Below are 19,541 nucleotides of genomic sequence, written 5' to 3' on the forward strand. Positions count from 1 at the left end.
CGCCCATTCTGGCCCTGGGTTTTCAGTTCACAGGGGCCACACAGATCATGGCAAGGCGGAGAGCCGTCCAGGATCAGGGCCCAATGCCCCCAGTACTTAGAGACGAGGCCTGTGATTCCTGCATGCTCTGGGTGGAAATCCACGTTCCCCTCTCCGCCCAACCCCAGGGGCAACCCCAGGCCACAGTGGCAGAGAGGCAAGGACACTTTCAGCCTCGGCATTTGGGAAACAGTCTGAGCTTCTCTTTCCCACTTTTTCCTAGGCGGAGGCATCTCCAGCTTCGAGTGAATTTACAGTCTAGCTGGTCTTGGGACAACAATGGGGAAAAAAAACCAGGGCTAAAAAAACCACTGAGGATGTCACTCAAAAGCACAACGGCATCAGTTACGGAGTAGGAACCAGGCTCAACACAGCAACCTGGGACCTGATTCAAAATGTCCCTTGGAGCAGCTGGAATCGCGGTGCGATGGAGCAAGCGTTGAGATTTTGCTCAGTTTCTGACTCTTTTCTCTGCCTTGCTTGTTTGAGCTTCCGCAGAACCCGAGATGGCTGGCGGTAAGGCCGGGAAAGACCGGTTTCCCGCTGGTGGAGAGCCGGCGTCATCGCCACCTGTGCACAGCGCAGCCGTTCTGGGGTACCTCACCACGGAGGGCCTGGATTGGCAGGAAATGCATCGAAAGACTTAAAGGCAAAGCCTATTACCCCTCGTCATTTGCAACTTGCTACTCGTGGAGATGAAGAACTGCACTCTCTCATCAAGGCTACAGTTGCCGGTGGTGGTGTCATTCCACACAGCCACAGACCTCTGAAGGGGAAGGAGGGACAACGGAACACTGTCTAGAGGATGCTGGGATTTCTTGTTATCTCCGGACTCTAAGTATTCTTAGCAGCTGTCCAGTGTTGGTGATTCCAGTGGACTGTATCTCTGTGAAAAACGCAGTTTTGCCTTTTTGTAATTCTATTTGAGCAAGTTGGAAGCTTAATTAGCATTCCAACCGACCAAATCTCTGCCTTCGCGTCGTAACCATATTTAAGTGTTACTGTGACTTCAAAGAAGCTATTGATACTGAAGTAGTGGGTTTTGATTGAGTCGACTGTTTTTCAAAAACCGTTGGAATTTTCACTGTGATGCAGAAGTTCTAGTAACCAACATTTGGTTTTGTACAGACAGTCCTTCCACGCTGGTGGATAAGCTCAAGAAAGGTCGTATCCCAAACTAGACACAAAATGCCCACTGGAAGCCGCCTCCACCCCGGGGTCACTACAGAGCATCTCTCCCGGTCACGGAGAAAACGTCATCCTCCAGCTTCCCCAGGGGACCGGCAGGGAAACCCGCCAACTGCACGCACTTCTGGAGGGGGTTGGGGGGACGGGACAGCCCGGTGACCAGCTCCCCGGTGATGGGCCAATCAGGAAACAGCCGTCGCTGAGCTGCGGGAGAGGTGGCCCCTTCAGAGGGTTCTCAAAAGGCAGATAGGAACCGGGCCTGAGAATATGGCGAAGAGGGTGCGGGGGAAGCCCATCTGCTGCAGCTTTCCTGAGCCCCCGAACATTCGGCCCCAGGGCGGGAGAGGCTGAGTAACCCAGCCTCCGAGTGCAGACACAGGGGCAACGCGAGGCCCAGCGCGGCGCTGCTGGGCTGCCCTCCCCTGGGACGGACTCGCAGCCCTGCAGAGCCGTGGGCGTCAGCCTCGGGCGAGGCCGGCCTGTTCTCCACGAATTCGTGAATTTGCTGCCCCACGGGGACCCCGACGGATTCCAGGAGCCAACTCCCAGCCCCACTTTGACAGAGTCACTTTTCATCTCTGTGCCTTCAGGCGCAGGCAAACACACACCAGCAAAAATCAGTTAATAACTATGCACACTTTATAATAAATTTTAACAATTTAAGAGTCTGGTACGGCTTTATTACAGTTTTTATTTCGCCACACTAATTCAGTGTGTAATAACCTGCCAGACACGGAATCCACTTGACATACGCTCTGAGCACCAAGATAATGGACTATGCAGGAGGAAGACTTTGGGTGCCACCCAGCAAGGAGCTCCCCCTTCCCTTGGGGACAGGTGAGGTGGGACAGCTCTCCGACTTGCTGGAGGTGGGGGGTCATCTCTGAGCCCCGGCCTGGGTCCAACCAGCGGGCTTCCCTGTGGCTCTGCCCAGGGGTGGGGCAGGGACGGAATAGCCCAGACCGTGCTGTGTTTGACAACAGCCGGACCCTGCCAGGACTGGTCTCAGGGCACAGCCGGCCCCACTGCATTCCTCGCATCTCTGGTGGCTAGAAGGTGGGCTGGCTCACCTCAGGGCTGGCAGCTGGCCACCCCACCTCACTCAGGCCTCGCCTGAGGGAAATGAGAGCAGCCCAAAGGGAAAGCTCCTGGGAGCCAGGCTGGCTCTCCCCCTCCCTGGCAGCCTAGCCCTCAGCACCTCCCCAGGGTCCTCAGAGTGCGGCCCCCAGACCAGCAGCCCCTTTATCACCTGGGACACTGTTAGAGATGCAAATTCTCGGCCCCACCTACGTGGGGCTGAATCTGAAATTCTGGGGTGGGGCCCTGGGGAATTTGGGTCTTAACAAACCACCCAGGTGATTTGGATGCATGCTGAAATTTGAGGAACACTCAAGTTTGAGAGATCAGAGGGAGGGTTCTGGAAGCGCCTACTGAAGCTATGATCGAGCAGCCCAGAGGCCTGGGGTCAGCTCCCCGGCTGCTGGCTCCACCCTGACAGGGAAGCAGGGGCCCCATGTCCTCATTTGGAAAATAAGGACACACTGTATACTCGCTAAGGCCCTGCAGCCCTGACATTCTGGGACAGATGGCTGAAATAAAGTCCAGCAGATACCCCACAGTGCCCTTCCCTTTAGGGAGAGGCCCAATTGGATTGCATCCTAGAGCCCCCCACCGGGTGTGAGGTTGCTGAGGGCCATCTTGGCTTCTAAACAAAGGAGAACAATGGCAAGGAGAGGGGACCATGACCAGAAAAGGTTAGAGAGGGAGAAACCAAGTTAGTGGTTGAATGTGCATGTGTGTGCGTGTGTGTGCGTGTGTGAGTGTGTGTGCGTGTGTATATGTGTGTACAGGCACAGTAGGAGAATCCATCTAGGTCCTTGCTCCTTTTCCTTTTCTCTCCTCTTTATTGCTCTCCCCTCTCTCTTGACTACCTATTTCTCCAAGAACACGATTAAGTCTCCCCCATGCTATTGAGAAATAAACAAAACCCTTTCTTTGGATTTGCCACCTTCTCTGCCTACCACCCTCGTTCTCTTCCCCATGAGACTGGACCTTCTAGAAATAGAGGTCTCAACTCAGAGACACTTTAAAGCTCTCATTCTATTCTTGTCCACTCTCAATGTGGCTTCTGCCTCCATCACGCCAGGAAACTGGGCCAGCTGCCTCCTGCTTTCCAAATCCAAGGGGCGCTCCCCTGCCCCGCCTTGCCTGACCCCCGGGGTTAACACGCCATCCCCTCCAGGCTCTACCTTCTGACTAGCCCTGCCCAGGCTTCAAATGATGCCAAATTCTGCCATTCTTTGCCCTTTCTTTAATTGTTAGTGTCTAATTTTATATTTTGTGTTTCATTACATAAACACATATATGTATATACCATCCAAAATATGTGATAGAAATAGACGAGGTATGGTCTATCTCATTTTCTCAGTGTCTCTTAAATAAAACTCTAGAAAAAAAAATATTCTTTTAGAATTAAATTCCAGAAAACTTGTTTCCTTGAGGAACGAGCATATCATCTCATGAACAATGCAACTCAAAAAGTAATTCCCAGAAAGCTCGAAGCAGGAAAATTGATCATGCCGGGCCCTGTGGAGAGAACCGAGCAGAAAGAACTGCAAAGCGAGGGCCTGGGTATGAATTACGTGCGATTTCTTGATCTGGGTTCTGGCTAACTAGGTTGTTCAGTTTGTGAAAAGGTATGGATCCATGTGATTATGATATGAAAACTTTTTGGATGTGTTTTATATGTCAGTAAGTTTTTTAAAGGAATTTTCATTTTCCTCTTTTTGACCTGTAAGTTCAGATCAGATTGATGACTCAACTATAATTTAATACAACCTTTTGACCTTTATTTGCTCTTTTTTGTTTTTTCTGGCCTCTTCTATTCTAAATTGTATTTTCCTTAGCACAAAAATTTTACGCTTACTTTACGATTATATATTTTACATTCCATCATATATACATCCAACGTGGTTTCTGGAAGTAGAAAAGGTAGAGATAAATATTCTTTCAAGTAGGATAAAGCCTATTTTTTTCTCTACATCCTTCATGTCTACCATACAATAGTCATTTAATTTAATGTTGAAAGAAAGAAAAGTTTACCTGTAGAGGAAAAGAGAAAAATAGGGTGAAAGCTAGTGGAAGACTTAGGAGTCCAGGAAGGGTTATTTTTGAGATGAGAGCAACCTGGGCAGGTCTCTGAGGAGATAAGAAGAAGCCAGGAGAACAGGATTCAGTTGAAAATGGGGAGGGTGATCTATGAGCCTGCTCCCAGGAGAGGGGAGGAGATAGAATACAGGAAGGGGGTAAATGATCTTTAACAGAAGAGACACTCACTGCAGTCTCCTCAGTTGGCCTCACCTCCTCCCTCTAACCTGTAAATAGTTGAAATGCCTCATAATTCAGTCCAGCCCTCTCCGTCCCCAAGCCACCTCCCGCTGATCTCATCTGATACGGTTTTAAATACCATCTGTACCATGATGACTCCTAGGCTCTGTATCCAGCCCAGATCTCTGCGATGAACTCAGGGCTGCCTACTCAACATCTTTGCCGGGATGCTCAACAGGCATCTTGAAGTTAACGGGAGAAAGAAATACCCAACTCCTGGTCTTTTCCTAAACCTGCTCCACCCCCCACCATCCCTGTTGGAGGCCAAAGAAGCTTGAGTCATCCTTGACTCATCTCTTTCCCTCACACACAACTATCCAACCCATCCATTGCCTCCATTTAAAAAAAGAAGGGAAGGAGGGAAGGAGGGAAAGAAGGAAGGAAGGAAGGAAGGAAGGAAGGAAGGAAGGAAGGAAGGAAGGAAGGAAGGAAGGAAGGGAGGGAGGGAGGGAGGAAGGGAGGGAGGAAGGAAGGAGAGAGGGAGGGAGGAAAGAAGGAGGGAAGGAGGGAAGGAGGGAAGGGAGGATAAATTTTTTTAAAATCCAGATTCTTAGCACTTTTCACACCTCTACTGTTCCCCTCGTCCAGTCACCATCCCCTCTCGCTGGGAATTGTACCCCCCTCCTAGCTGATCTTTCTACTTCTACCCTTGCCATGCACAGTCTTTTCTCAAACAGGAGACAGTAGTTGGAAGAACCATGTAAAAATGTCTCTCCTGCGTTCCCACAGCGGATGCGACTTGCTTGTCAGAGCCTGAACCAGTCTGCCAGGGGCGCACTGTCTACTCCTCTGCCCCTGCTTCAGAGCAGCGTCCCTCTGGGGGTGGGCCCCAGCCTCGGGCCAAGGAGACCCGAGTGAATATTAGGTGGTAATAGTGGCATTCGTTGTTATTATTATCATCATTATTTTGATATATATTTATTAAATCAATGACTCTCCTCAATCGGTAGTGGCTAATCAGTAGAGACTGACTTATTGATTAATTGATCGATGTATTGATTGACTTGTTCTGCACACCAGAGTGACAGGGTACGTGCCTCTTTCCAACTAGAGCTGTTTTCCCTGTTCAGAGTCTCTTCTCTGCTTCAAAGCATGAAAAGGAGAAAGTGGCCCGTGAGGACGCCAAGCAGGATGACCCAGGGACACTCCAGGAATCTCCAGGCACCTGGCGCAGGTCCTCGCGCAGGAGATGGTTTTTATTACAATTCTCAAAGGATATAGTTCAGCCAAATTTATTACAGTCATAGGACTCTTTGATCTGTCTGGCTTCGCTGTATTTCTTAAGTGAACTGAGCAAAAAGTGGTTTGGCTTAGTCATTAAAAATCACCTATGTTGAAGGTTAAATGTCCACAGACCTTCATGCATAAATTTTTATGTGGTTTCAGCCCCACATCGGGTCCTGCGCGAGCCACTGGGGAGGGAGGTGTAATGACACAGAAGAGGTTGCCCCACCCTAGAGAAGGCAGGGTCCAGTGGTCAGTGAAGGAGCCATTGGACCTGTTTGAGTGGTTCCATCTTCGTGTTCAGGTTTACCTAACAGAAGTCAGATGCCTGCTTCGGAAGGGAAAAAAAATGTACCTCCTGTGTGCACAGACTTCAGCTAAATTATTCCATTTAATCCCGGCAACCACACCATATTACAGATGAAGAAACTGAGGCCCAGGAGATTAGATAACTGGCCTAGTTATCTAAGCAAGTGGAACCGAGATGCCAGTGAAGATCTGCCATCTCCCCACGGCCATGCCCTTTCCACGCCAACACCCTGGTCATGGAACACCGCTAAGGTCACGAGAATTCCCACGGACCCCAAAACCGCAGAGTTGCCAGGTCTGAACAGACTCCATGGGGAGCTGTTCACAGCTCCTTGAACGGTAGCAGCCATCCAGTAAATTCGAAAACAAAACACATACACACATGATCAAGGTGAAAAGAAAAATCGACACAAAGGCTACTCCTGTCCTTCCTGTTCACAGGTGCCGCCAGTCCCGGGATGTGATTACACAACAATGACTCTCCCAGGCCTCTCCCTGCCCTGGGAGGGATTCGGGGTAGAAGAAGGTGTTGACTCTTGAACGATAGGACCTGGAGAGGCCCAGGGCCCAGGATGTTCGTCCCCAAGGGGCTCAGGGGAGAAAAGCTATGAGGGGAGCCCCCGGGTTGGAGCCTCTGTCTATGAACTCAGGAAGTCGCCCTGCTCACCAGGACCACAGTTCTGTTTGCATCCCCAACTCCAGGCATGAGCCCGACCCTCAGCGAAGCCACTTACAGCCCAGCTGGAAAGCAAAGCCTGGCAGAGAGCACCAAGCCCGGAATGCCGCCTCCCACAGGCCTCCTCTCCCCATTCTGCCCGGGCTTCCCTCGTCCGGCCTCTGTGGTGTCTGCGTTGGCAGGAAATCTCTCTCCCTGGCTGCCTCCCTCGAACCTTATCCCGGGAGCCCACCGATGGGCACAGCGGTCAGGAATTCCATCAAGTGCTTCATTTGTAGGTTTCGAATCGTCTCTCCTAACTGAAGCCACGGCTGAGAGTTTTCTTTTTTCTGAGACCACGGATACATGGAACTCAGCGTCTGGGAGGCAGAGATGCTGATTTCCATGACATTCACCCAGAGAAAGTTCCCAGCCCGTGCTGGGGGATTGGGGAGGCTTTATCTGCACACACCATAACTACCGTCTGTGCAGACCGCTTAGGCAGTGACTCTGGGGGCAATGACTCTGGGGGACATCCCCACTCCGGGGAGCTGTGTTTTGGCTCAGATCCCGCTCAAGTCTTGAGAAGCAATGTTAATCCACAGTGTTTTCAAGTCCTAGGAAAACCAGTAAAACACTTTCCCTCCTCAGCTACCCTCCTGGGGGCAGGGGGAGAGCTTGGAAGGCCCCTTGCAAGGCACAGGGACCCTTGTCCTGGGCTCCTGGGGACTGCTACTCAGGACGCTGAAAATGGCTCCCTCTGCCCGGGCCTGGCTGTCAGGGACATCTGTGAAGTCGTGTCAAGCTGACTGAGAGGAAACGTGTCCTTCGGGTATGACTCGAGAGGAGTATTTCACCCAGAAGGGAGCTGTGGGGGCAAAAACAAATCAAAGAAGGATTTGCAGATAGATGTTCTCTGGGCTCGAGTACAATCTGAAAAATGCAATGTGAAAAAAAAAAAAAAAAGATAAATCTCTCCCTCTCTGCCAGGCTAGAGCAGATTCCTGAACAAAAACAACTCTTTGCAACAGAACCTTAGACTCATCTGGAAGTGAGTTTCCTCAAAAGGCAGAGGGAAAGGGTTATGAATTCCTGAAATCCTACAGCAAGCATTTTAATTTAGCGGCATGCAAAGTGCAGGGGGTACGGGGAGGGGAGGTGGAGGGCAGGTGTTCCTGCCGGGACACCGCACGGAGAGAAAGTTGTATACAATGAGTTTCCCAGCGACGGGAACAGCCGCACAGCCATCTTCAGGCTGACCAAGTGGCAGCTCATTTATTCAAGGAGCAAGTCAAGTCAGGGTTATGCCCTTTGAATTCTAACCTGAGGGAAGGGACCCGGCCCGGAGGAAATGGTTTTGCACGGTGCAGAGCTTAAAGAAACATGTTTCCTGGCTCCTCCGAGCCCCTTTGGCAGCTGGGTGAAGCCAGGACCAAAGCAAACACACTGGGAGCTACCTCCAGCCCCCCCAGCCCTCCCCTTCCTCTGAAACCCATGAAAACTTGATTTGTCTCAACTAAACACAAGCTGGGGAATTGGAGAGGAGGCAGAGGGGAAGAGGGGAAGGAAGGGGGGCCAGGCAGCATCCATGCAGTCAGTTGTATTATTGATTAGAGCCACATAAGCCCCAGAGTGCCATCAATAAGGATCATACCTCCTGCTGATCTCGGGGGAAATGCTCCAAGATCCATGGCTGGGAGTTAAGGAGAATCTCGAAGCCCTCAGGAAGGAGCAGAGCACTGCAGCTCCTCAGAATGATGGACCAGGGCGAGCTTTAATTAACAGGGTCTGATGCCTCTTCTTTTTTGGTAACTGAGCAGATTTAAAGGGCTAGAGTCCCCGTTTGGAGGGTGCCGGTGCTGCTCCTGCTGCTGCCGTGGCTGCTGCTGGAACAGCGTCCTGCAGACGTCTCACTCCAGCGCGGAGCCGGCTGTGGAGGTGGGAGCCTGCAGGCAGGGAGGTCGCCGGCTGCAGGTTTGAGTCAGACCCGCAGGGCATCCTTGGCCCACATGCTGCCTCCCAGACGAGGGGGAAAGGCTGGGCTCCTTGGGTGCAGGTGGCATCAGGGGTGTCCTCTCCAGACAAGACGGGATCGTGGCTGACGGAGACAGACACGGCAGAGGGCACGCGCTGAAAGATGGTGCGCAACACCGTGCGAAGTCATCGCCAAGGGTCTCAGATCAGCGAGGGGTGGAGTGGGGGAGACACGCTCTGAGAGGGCCTGCGTGCAACCAACTCAGACCGACCAAGGTCGCAGACAGCACGCGCCGGCTGACCTCACGCAAAAGCACTGCGCATACTGCCTCTCCCCACCGTTCCAGCAAGTCTCTCTTGTGCCCACTTTGCCCTCGCCTGGCATCCTCCTCTCACCCTCAGAGCCCTCACACCCCCTGGCAATACAAACCTTGTCAGCAAAGAATCTGTTATCACCCATTTAGACATCACTTCAATGTCATTTCCTGCCTCCTTCGTCCAGAGGGGTTTGCACGCGGCACCCTCTCTCGCCTCTAAAGAAAGTGAGCAAGGAAGACGGTGAGGCTGGGCCGGGGTGGACGTGGGAGATGTGGTCCTGGCCTAAAGTGGTCCCAGACTCCCACCCCAGAGCCCGGTGGCCCGCGTGGGCATTCCGAGGAAGGTGGAGTCTGGAGTCGGCAGAGGCTGGCGGGACAGAGAGCCCGAGAAGGACCACCCGGCAAGGAAACATCTGGAGGGGAATTTCAGGTTCTATTCCTACTTCCTGCTCCCCAAAATCCTTGGGATCTCTTTCCCAGTTTCATTAATAAAATGAAGCCCGCGATTCTGAGATGGCCAGCGAAGAGCACGCTCACGCGAGGTGGCCTTGTCACTGCTTGGCTTAGAGCGCACCTGGCCAGCTCTCCCCAGTTAGTGCAGCAGCACCATGGCAGCCTCGAGGGGCCCTGGGCAGCTGGTCCGAGGTCCCTCCATGGGCCTCCGTGCCCCACAGTCTCTCCTCAACTCTCTCCGTGGTCCCTCAGATCCAAGGGCTATGAACCCAGAGAGTACAGAGAGCTGGCCCCCTAGGAAGACAACAGCTTACTCAGCTCTGCGTCAGCCCCAGCTAAGGGAGGGGGGGTTGTCTGCCCTGAACACCACCAAGATGTGCCCTTGAGAGGACTCTGACCTCTCAGAGTTCAAACTAAAGAGGTTACAGCCCAGAGAGAAGCAGGCGGTCCCTCCCCTCCAGTGTAAGGTCCACCATTTGCACCCTTTGGGCTCAAATAATGACCTGCCTCTTCTCTGGTGATTGACAAGTGGAATGTCTACCTCTTCATTCCTACCCGCGGGAGCTTAACTTTATTGGACTTGTGCTAGATAAGCTTATCAGAATACAGCTCAGGAGGTCTAATCTCAGCATGAGGTAGGAGTGATTTTGTGGAGCCTTGAAACTAGCCTGTCCGCAAAGATGCTTTTGCGACTCTGGGTATTCCCTCCGGGCCCTCAGGCCACCCACAAACACTGCAGTGCTGGGGCTGAGCTCTGAGACCACGCTTCCGGGTGGCCCTGCCCACTGGCCTCCTGTGGCTCCGACTCAGAGGGAGAAGGGCCGGCCAGGAGGGAGAAAGCTGCCGAGGGACACTGCCCCTGCTGAGACCAGGCCCGCTGCACCTCCTCCAAAGTCCAGCACCAGCTCGGCCCACCTGGTAGTGGTGCCAGCAGTAGCTGGGCCATGACTCTCAGTGGTCAGATCAGCAGCCATGCCACAGTCCACCCCTCAGCCCCTGCCCCCTCAGCATGGCAGCCCTGCTGGGTTGGTGCCTCTCTCAGAGGACTGAGCACCATCCCCTTAGGGTGGTCAGGTGAGACCGCTCCTTCCCTTTTGTTTCCCCGGCCCGGGGTATCAGAGCTGTTCTTGCAGTGATTAATTCTTGGGTTATTTCAGCTTTGCAAGTCCAGTGTAACTGATTCTCTGTCTAAATGCCATCTGTTTGAAAAATGTGGTGTAGTTTTGTTTTCCTGACTGGACAGGAATTTTCCTTGGAGATCCCAAATTGGCGTGTTCTGATTGCCACGATCGAGTCATAATCTGAATATTTTGGCACGGATCGCATATTTTTAGTGCAAATGTTAGCAGACTAAAAGAAATTATAAGAGAGAATCAAGTTTTAAGATCCTTTTGCAGGTGGGGGCCCACTGCCTCATTCTTCTATTACATATTTGTTATTTATTATACTACATTTGTACATATCCAAAAGAAAAAAAAATACTCCCAGACTAATTTTAGATCTACTGAATTCAAAACGAAAGAATCCTTAGGTACAATTTAGGAAGTCAACCACAAGAGAACTGAACTGAATGCCAGCCCAGCAGGAAAAGGACTCTGGGTAACGTACGCACTGTCATTTTGCTAGATGCCTTAGGTAAACGTTACTACGTTTCACTAATATTTGGAACTTGGACAGTGTAAGAAATTAGGCAATTGGAGAACCTTAATCTCTCTCGTTTCATCCCCTCGGGGGGTCTGTGTTCTGAGAACAGCCCACCGAGAATAAAGGACCCTGGGCAGAGCTTGGACAAGGTGCCCTAGGCTGGAAGGTTCTAGGGAGGCCCCTGGTGTCTTCTCCTCCACACTGAACACCTGGTGAGGAGACCTGAGAGCAAGCCGTGGTCTGACATCCGCCAGACGCAGATGGAGCGAGGCAACAAAGTCCGCTCTGAGCAACGCCCTGTCCAGGTGGGCTCTCCGCAAAGTGACAGGAAGAGCAACACAGTGACCGTGCATGGCAATGCACTTTCTGAGACCAGACCGTCCCTGCTAATCCAGGTTCAGCCTCTGCCTGGTGACCAGCAAGTCCTCTTCCTCTTGGGAGGCGGTTGTAGAGAGGGACTGCAGAAAGACAAGAATCACAACGCACAGAACTGTTCCCTCTTCTCCTGGCAGGGGTAATGTCGGGAGAGTGGGCACAATGTTTCTGCAGTCCTTCAAAACATCCTCTTTCCACTCTCCTAGGACACTACATCCAGAATGACCCAGCGCGTGCTCCCCTGGAGACCTGGCTTACACCTCCCTCTTCTCCATTCCCACTGTCAATGGCTTCACACAGGTCCTTCTCTCTCTCATCTGGTCTCCTGCAAGACATTTCTAAAAAAATCCCCTCCTTCCATTCATTCACACATAGTGCCAGGGTCCTGCTAGGCGTCAGAGATATGGGGGCACACTGGGAAGGTGAAGCCAGCCCTGGAGGAGCTAGGGAGCTTGCAGAAAGACAAATGCCAATCAATTGCACAGAAGACAGGGGCAAAGGACGGGAAGCGCAGAGGGCCACCAGCGATTGCCATTGCAGGCCTGACTTACTCTGGGGGGATCAGGACAGGCTCCTGAGGGGACTGGTAAAGATGGGCCCTGGAAGATGAGCAAGTGATGTTGTGATGGGGCAGAAACTGCTCCCGACAGATGGACAGGCTCTAAGGCACCAAGCAAGGATGGAGAATGGGAGAAAGTCAACACTGATCCAAGAGAGACTGGTTCATGGTCAGATGAAGAGGTAAGCCGGGGGCAGACGTCATGGTCAGGGAGAGAGCAAGCTGCTACTGGGCTAAGCTGGAGCGTGACATAATGAGAGAGGCACCTTCACAAAAGAGCCTTCATCCACACGGGGTTTCTAAAGAATCTGTTGTACAATCCAGGAAACAATGCAGGAAACTTGAACAAGGCTTTACAATCGGATCAATCCTAAAATGCAAACCATTTGCTACCCATGGCGTTTGATAAAATCAAACTCCTTAATCTACCTAGAAGGGCCTTGTATAAGCTGCTGGCCCCAATCTCCCTCTTGTTACCTCTGCTCTCCTTCCAGGTCCCCTCCTAATCCATGTCCGCCACAGCCACATCAAACTACTTGCCACTCCCATACAGGCCAGCCCTGTACATCTCTGGGCCTCAGCACATGCTGTTTCTCCAGCCTGGAATGTCCTTCTTTGCTACATTAGTGAACTCCTACTTATCCATCAAGGCCCTACTCAGATGTCACATTCTGTAGGAAACCGTCTACCAAGGACCCACTTTCCCCTTCCACCTCCTTCTCCCAGGCAGAAAGCGGCACCCACTTCTCCCATAGTGATCACCACTCTCTGTATCCATTTTTCCTCCCACATGGCTGTCTCTCACAATCCAAGGGTAGCAACAGATGTCCTTTACCTTCCTATTCTTAGTGGCTGGTGTAGGGTGGTCCCACAACAAGTTCTGGTTAAAAGGAACTGAAGAATACATTTCCACATTAATAAGCTAAGTAAGCTTAGCACCCTGGTGTAAAATGCAAAATCTGTAAAACTCACACCTGTGAAGTTCTAATAAAGTGTCAACAATCTGTAGCTACAAATGGTCTGTAATCAAGGGAAAGTCTGTTCAGTAAGTATGTAGCTATCTTATTTGTTAGAATAAAACACAAATCAAAATTTCTTAATTTTCTCATTTTCCTCACACTAGTCAAATTTTCTTTTCTTTTTTTTCTTTATTGATATTTAGAGAAAGAGGAAGGGAGAGGGAGAGAGAGATAGAAACATTGATGAGAGAGAACATCAGTTGGCTGCCTCTTGCATGCTCCCCACTGGGGATCAGGCCCACAACCTGGGCATGTGCCCTGACCAGGAATCAAACCAGTGACCTCTTGGTGCATAGGTTGATGCTCAGCCACTGAGCCACACTGGCCAGGCACAATAGCCCAGAAGCAGGGAGGCAGGGAGCCATCCCCAGGTGAATTTCCTGGAGGCGATGAGCAGCTCACCAACAGCTTGACGAATAGTCTTGCTCCATCCCCCTGACCTTGGCCACCAGCACAGCTGGCTATGTCATCCAAGGCTCTCGGAGTAGAGCAGCCCCAACAGGGCACTCCGGATAATGTATATTGTGAGGGGCAGTGTCATTTCCCTAAATCATGCTGCTGTCACTTGGCAAGGCCATCTACCGGAGCTCAAAAGCCCAACTTCTTCTTATCTCATAGCCAGAAGAGATGCCAAACTCAATGATAAAACTATCAGCTTCAAAGAAAACAAATCAGTCATACAAGCCTGTGTATACAGACACAAGCTGAGACCAGAATGAAGCAAAGGAGGGTGATGTCTCTAGCCTCAGTCCAAACACAGAAAACCCACTGTGGAAAGAGAGCTAGGGTCAGGTTATGAGGTTCTGGGCAAAGGACATCCCTGCCAGGGGTGTGGATGACCACAAGCCAGTCCTACGACCAGGGTCCTTTATAACCAAGAGATGGGATCCATGCAGAGAGCTTGAGTGGGGAAAGGGATGGGAGCTACCAGGATGCTCAAATTACCCACCCCTCTCCCCAACCAAAAGACCCCCATGTGGTTCACTCTCGCCTAGCCACTTGTCATGGTCCATTCTGAGGTTGGACTGGATTTATGTTTTCCCTGGCCAGAGTCCTTATTAATTCCACACAACTTCTCCACTCTCAATTCAGCTAATGCTTCAGAGTCCAGGCTACCAAACCTAAATATCCTGGACTAAACACAGCAGGGTATTTCAAGTGCCTCTCTCTGATCTCTCCGGAACCTGGGAGAGAGTGAGAATTTGGGGATCAGGGTGCAGATGAACATGGTCTGCATGGCTTAACTCAGACATCACCTCATTCGGGATGTCTTCCATCATGCACAAGGTTAGGCTACTGTTCTCTGTACTCTCAAAGCATCATGTATTTCTTATCCAGACATATCACATCATATTGTAAATTCCTGGCCACCTCTCTGCTTCCAAATGCATGCTAGGCTGTGCACTTTGAGCCCCAGGGGGTTGGCCTTACTTGTCCTTATGGGAGGTTACAGCAGTGACCTCCTGCATCTGCCAGTGACCTGGTGCCCCCAGCCCCAGTTTGAGTATTAAGACATGGCCTGCATCTATTTGTACCAGGGAAAGTGAGAAGTAAGAATTGAAAACAGAGCTCTCCGAGGCCAAACCAACAGAAGAAGGTTTTGTAATGTCACAGTCAAGGTTGGGAAAAAGACAGACACTCTTTCAGCATAATAAAGCCCAAAAATTATGCTAGCAGAAAGACATGAATCCTGTATGTAGATCACTGAAGCCTGTGGCCATGAGATTAACACTTTAAGTATAAGAGATTTGTTATTTAAAGTAATGTGGGACGATCATAAAGGAGCAGAAAGGAAAGGCAAGCTTCTGCAGAGAGAGCAGGTCCTCTCCCTTCTCTAGTCTGACTCTAGATTCCAAGCCTCCCCCTCACTTTCAGCAGCAGTAAAATGAATGGGGACTCATACTAATGAGGAGCTAGAACACCCCATTCAAGGCAATAACCCCAGACTGAGGAAGGAAGAAAGCAAAATAAAGCAGAATGACAATGAAAAAAAATAGGTCCAAGTGGGATATCTGGTCAACCAAGAGGACATTCACATAGGGGCCAACACCCTAAATACCATGCTTGGTTGTATGCAAAGGTTTGAACTAATTAGTTTGAGACCACAATACCCACACCTTGGCCCATTGCCACCCCAGTTCTATACAGTTTAAATTCTATCACAGTGATCTAGATTACAGAACAGACTGAACTTTTCTTGAGGTCATATGTTTGTCTGTGCTTATGTATGCAAAGAACTAGTCCTCCTTCTCCAGGTCAACAGCAGGCACCCAAGACACCTAGAGGGTCACTGACGTGAAGGTAAGGGGACTCCTGGAGGAGGGCACCCAGCCACAAGGGAGTCGATGATCTACTATGTGTGGGGAACCAAGGGGTCTTAGACTTTTCAAATACAGTTTAGAAAATGCTACACAGAAATGCAGGATGCTTTAAGGGAAAGGGCACTTTAGAGCTCAGAAAGGCTGCCTGGAGAAGGTGATGTCTGTGTTGAGCTCTGAAGATCAAGTAGAAATTTACCAAAGCATGTCCCTGAAATACCCCCCCACCCCTGGAGAACAGCTGCAAGCCCTCCTGCGGGTCTCAGATAAGGAAATTAGTGAGGGGTCACACACTCAGATGTGTTACAGCCTGTTAATTCCCCTTATGAGGCCCTTTTCACTTACCTGTGTCCCTGGAGCGGCTCCCAACCCTTTCCCGGGATCTGTCAAAGTGTTCTCAATCCTGCTAGCTGGGCTGAGAAAATGGATTTGCGGTGTCTGCACACCGGGGAGCCCCACTCCAGAGCTGCCCCAAGTGCGGCCCCTTGGAGCCCACTGAAGTTGTGCCAGACCCTGGCTAGGCCGCCTACTCAAACTGCAAGAGGGAGAAGTGAGCTGAGAGCATCCTGGAGCCCAGCCAGGCCTCTGTGGCCAGACAGGCAGGTGGAGGAGGAGCTGGAGCGAGAGCCTTGTAAAACCTCCAGAGGATCAGATTAACTCCCAAGAAGCTGTAGAACCAGAGGACCGAGGGCAACCTCTAGGCCCACAGCAGAGCCCCAGCCAGGCTGATGGGGGCACAACTCCTATACCCCATTCCTCTGCATGTGCTCCTGGTGACCTTCAGTTTGCTGCTTAACTCTCAGCTGCACCCCACCAGAAACACGCTCTGGGTAGAGTCCTCTGCTATGAGACTGGCTGTTGTCTCACTTTTAATCATTTTTTAGATGTAATTTTTATTGAAGTAAAACTCACATAAAGTAAAATGAGTAATGCCGTGGCATTGAATACATCACAAGGCTGTGCAGCTACCACCTCTCCAGTGCAAAATATTTTCACCACAAAACGAAACTGGACCTGAGCAGTTACTTCCCATTCCCCTGACCCCCAGATCCTGACAACCACAATAAGTGTTCTGTGTCTATGGATTCGCCTATTCTGGATATTTTATATAAATGGAATCATACAATATGTGACGTTTTGTGTCTGGTCTCTTTGACTTGGCATAATGTTTTCATGGTTCATCCACCTTATTGCATGTATCAGTATTTCATTCTTTTTTATGACCAAATAATATTCTGTTGTATGTATACACCACAATTTGTTTACCCATTCATTTGTTGATAGATATTTGGGGTTTTTCCCACGTTTTGGTTATTGTAAACAGTGTTGCTATAAACATTCAGGTACAACTATCTACTTGTTCAGTTCTTTGGGGTATGAATCTAAGACTAGAATTACTGGAATGTATGATAATTCTATGTTTAACTTTTTGATGAATCGCCAAAGGTTTTTCCACAGTGGCTGAACCATTTTACATTCCCACTAGCAATGTATAAGAGTTCAATTTCTCCACATTCTCACCAATTTTTTTTCTTTTTTTAGAGAGAGAAAAGGAGAGGGAGCAAGAGATAGAAACATCCATTGGCTCCTTCCTAGATGCTCCCCACTGGGGATTGGGCCTACAACCTGGGCATGTGCCCTGACCGGAAATCGAACTGGCAACCTCTTGGTGCATGGGTCAATGCTCAACCACTAAGCCACACCGGCCGGGCCAATTTTTTTTCTTTTTTTTTCTTTTTTTTTTTTATCCTCACCCAAGGACATTTTTCCATTTTTTGTTCAGGTAGAGTGGGAGGGAGCAAGAGGAACAGAGAGAGAGAAACATCGATGTGAAGGGACACATCGAGTGGTTGCCACCCGCACAACCAACCAGGGCCGGGGACAAACTGCAACCGAGGTACATGCCCTTAGCGGGAACCGAACCCAGGTCTCTCAGGACCGCCGGCCGATGCTCTAACCGCTGAGCCAAACCAGCCAGGGCCAATTTTTTTTTCGTAAGAGCCATCATTGTAACTGTGAAATGCTGTCTCATGGGGGTTTTGTTTTGCATTTCATTAATGACTAATGATGTTGAGCATCATTTCATGTGCTTCTTGGCCATTTGTACATCTTCTTCAGAGAAATGTTTATTTAAATCCTTTGCCCATTTTTAAATTGGGTTGCATTTTGTTGTTGAGTTGTAAGAGTTCTTCATATATTCTAGGTACTAGAAGCTTATTAGACATATAATTTGCAAATATTTTCTCACATTCTGTAGGTTGGTTTTTCATTTACTCAATAATGTTCTCTGATGCACAAAAGTTTTAAATTTTTATAAAGTCCAATTTATGGGTTTATTTTTTCATCTGTTGCTTAAACTTTTTGGGTCATACCTAAGAATCCATTACTCAATCCAACATCATGAATATTTACCCCTGTGTTTTCTTTTAAGAGTCATATGGTTTTGACTTCTGGTCAAGATGGCGGGTAGGTAAATGCGGTACCGCCTCCTCCCACAACCATATTAAAATTACAACTAAACTACAGAACAACCATCATTCAGAACCACCTAAAGTAGAGCTGAATGGAAGTCCTACAACTATGAAATTAAAGAAGCAGCCACATCGAGACTGGTAGGAGGGCGGAGGTGGACAGGCTGGTCCCACACCCACGTGTGGCGGATAAAAATCAGGAGGACACCTCGGCTGGGAAGGTCCTTCCTGAGGACTGAGGGGTCCCTGTCCCACACCAGGCGCCCAGCTCAGAGCTCCAGTGCCAGGAAGACAAGTTCCATAACTTCTGGCTGGAAAACCAACAGGAACTGAGGCAGAGGGAGGCTGCGGCTGCTGAAGCCCCAGGCAGCTCCTCTTAAAGGGCCTGTGCACAGACTTACTCAGACTTGCTTCCTCTGGGCTCCAGCATGGGGGAGGCAATTCAAGGGGTGCCAAAGACATTGAAGAGTTGTTTGGCATTGGGGTGAGAGCTGAAGAGGCAGCTTTCTCCTGGACAAACTTGCTGGCAGAAGTCGTTGATCCTTTGGCGAGCCCTTCCCAGGGGCAGCATACAGACACCATATCTGAACTCCAGCAACCTGGCTCACACTGTTTGCCCCACCCTGGTGATTCCCTGAGGCCCCGCCCCACCCATCTTTCAGGCCCACCCAAGCTGTTTCCAGTGGCTTTACCATAGGACTGGCCTATTATGGCTCCTGCTTCAGATTTCTCTAAATTCTCTCAAATAAGCAGCATCTGGCCACAGTGAACTCCATACCTCTTGCTAAGTGGCCCTAGGCCTGGCACTAGAAGCAACCAGCCTTGGTTCACAACTTGGCTTCGCCTGGGCACCTCCAAGCCTAGCACAAGAAGCAGCCATTGGAAGATCACTTTGTAGCTTATGCCAGGTGGCCCCGAACAGAACACACGCAGTGGCTGACCTTGCCCCAGAGCCAGCACACCCAGTGGACAGCTTCAAACCACATCGAAACACCAGCAGCCAACCAGCTCCACAATTAACACACTCAAGGAGTGCACTCAGTGGGTACCAGAGCCCCAGTGAAGTAAATCTTGCTCTTTGTGGTGGGCCCTGCACAGCTGATCCTCCAAGGTAGTCAGAGGCCAGTGGTTAGTGGGCACAGCCAGTCCTTGCAGCTGATCAGCCTGAGTAAATTCCTCCCATTGACGTGCCAACAGCATTCAAGACTCAATTACAACAGAAGGGTGTACAGTCCTCACTAAGGGTGCACCTTGAGGGCCCAGCCTGTGTGATCAGGAGGCTCTGGCACTGGATCCTATAGGAGACCTACAACAATAGGCCACTCTACAAAGCCTAGGAGACATAAGAACTCTACCTAATACATAGAAACAAACACAGGGAAGCAGCCAAAATGGGGAGACAAAGAAGCATGTCCCAAATGAAAGAACAGAACAAAACTCCAGGGAAAGAACTGAACAAAATGGAGATAAGCAATCTAACAGATGCAGAGTTCAAAAGACTGGTTATAAGGATGCTGAAGAAACTTAGTGAGAACTTGAAGGAACTTAAGGAGAACTCCAAGAAACTTAGTGAGAACATCAACAACATAAAAAAGGATCAGTCAGAAAT

At 50.1% G+C, this 19,541-nt stretch overlaps 1 protein-coding gene across 1 annotated transcript in view; it reads right to left on the reverse strand.

The window, feature by feature from the left end:
* The window catches only part of CALN1 (calneuron 1), a 458,038-nt gene extending 449,472 nt beyond the window's left edge, over nt 1-8,566 (reverse strand). Inside the window, exon 1 of the mRNA XM_036280516.1 lies at nt 8,457-8,566. The gene's annotated coding sequence lies outside the window, so the exon portion shown is untranslated. The remainder of the gene's footprint in view (nt 1-8,456) is intronic.
* Between the last annotated feature and the right edge of the window lie 10,975 nt (nt 8,567-19,541).

The sequence above is a fragment of the Molossus molossus genome, unplaced genomic scaffold (genome assembly GCF_014108415.1).
Source record: "Molossus molossus isolate mMolMol1 unplaced genomic scaffold, mMolMol1.p scaffold_m16_p_3, whole genome shotgun sequence".
Classification (NCBI taxonomy): domain Eukaryota; kingdom Metazoa; phylum Chordata; class Mammalia; order Chiroptera; family Molossidae; genus Molossus; species Molossus molossus.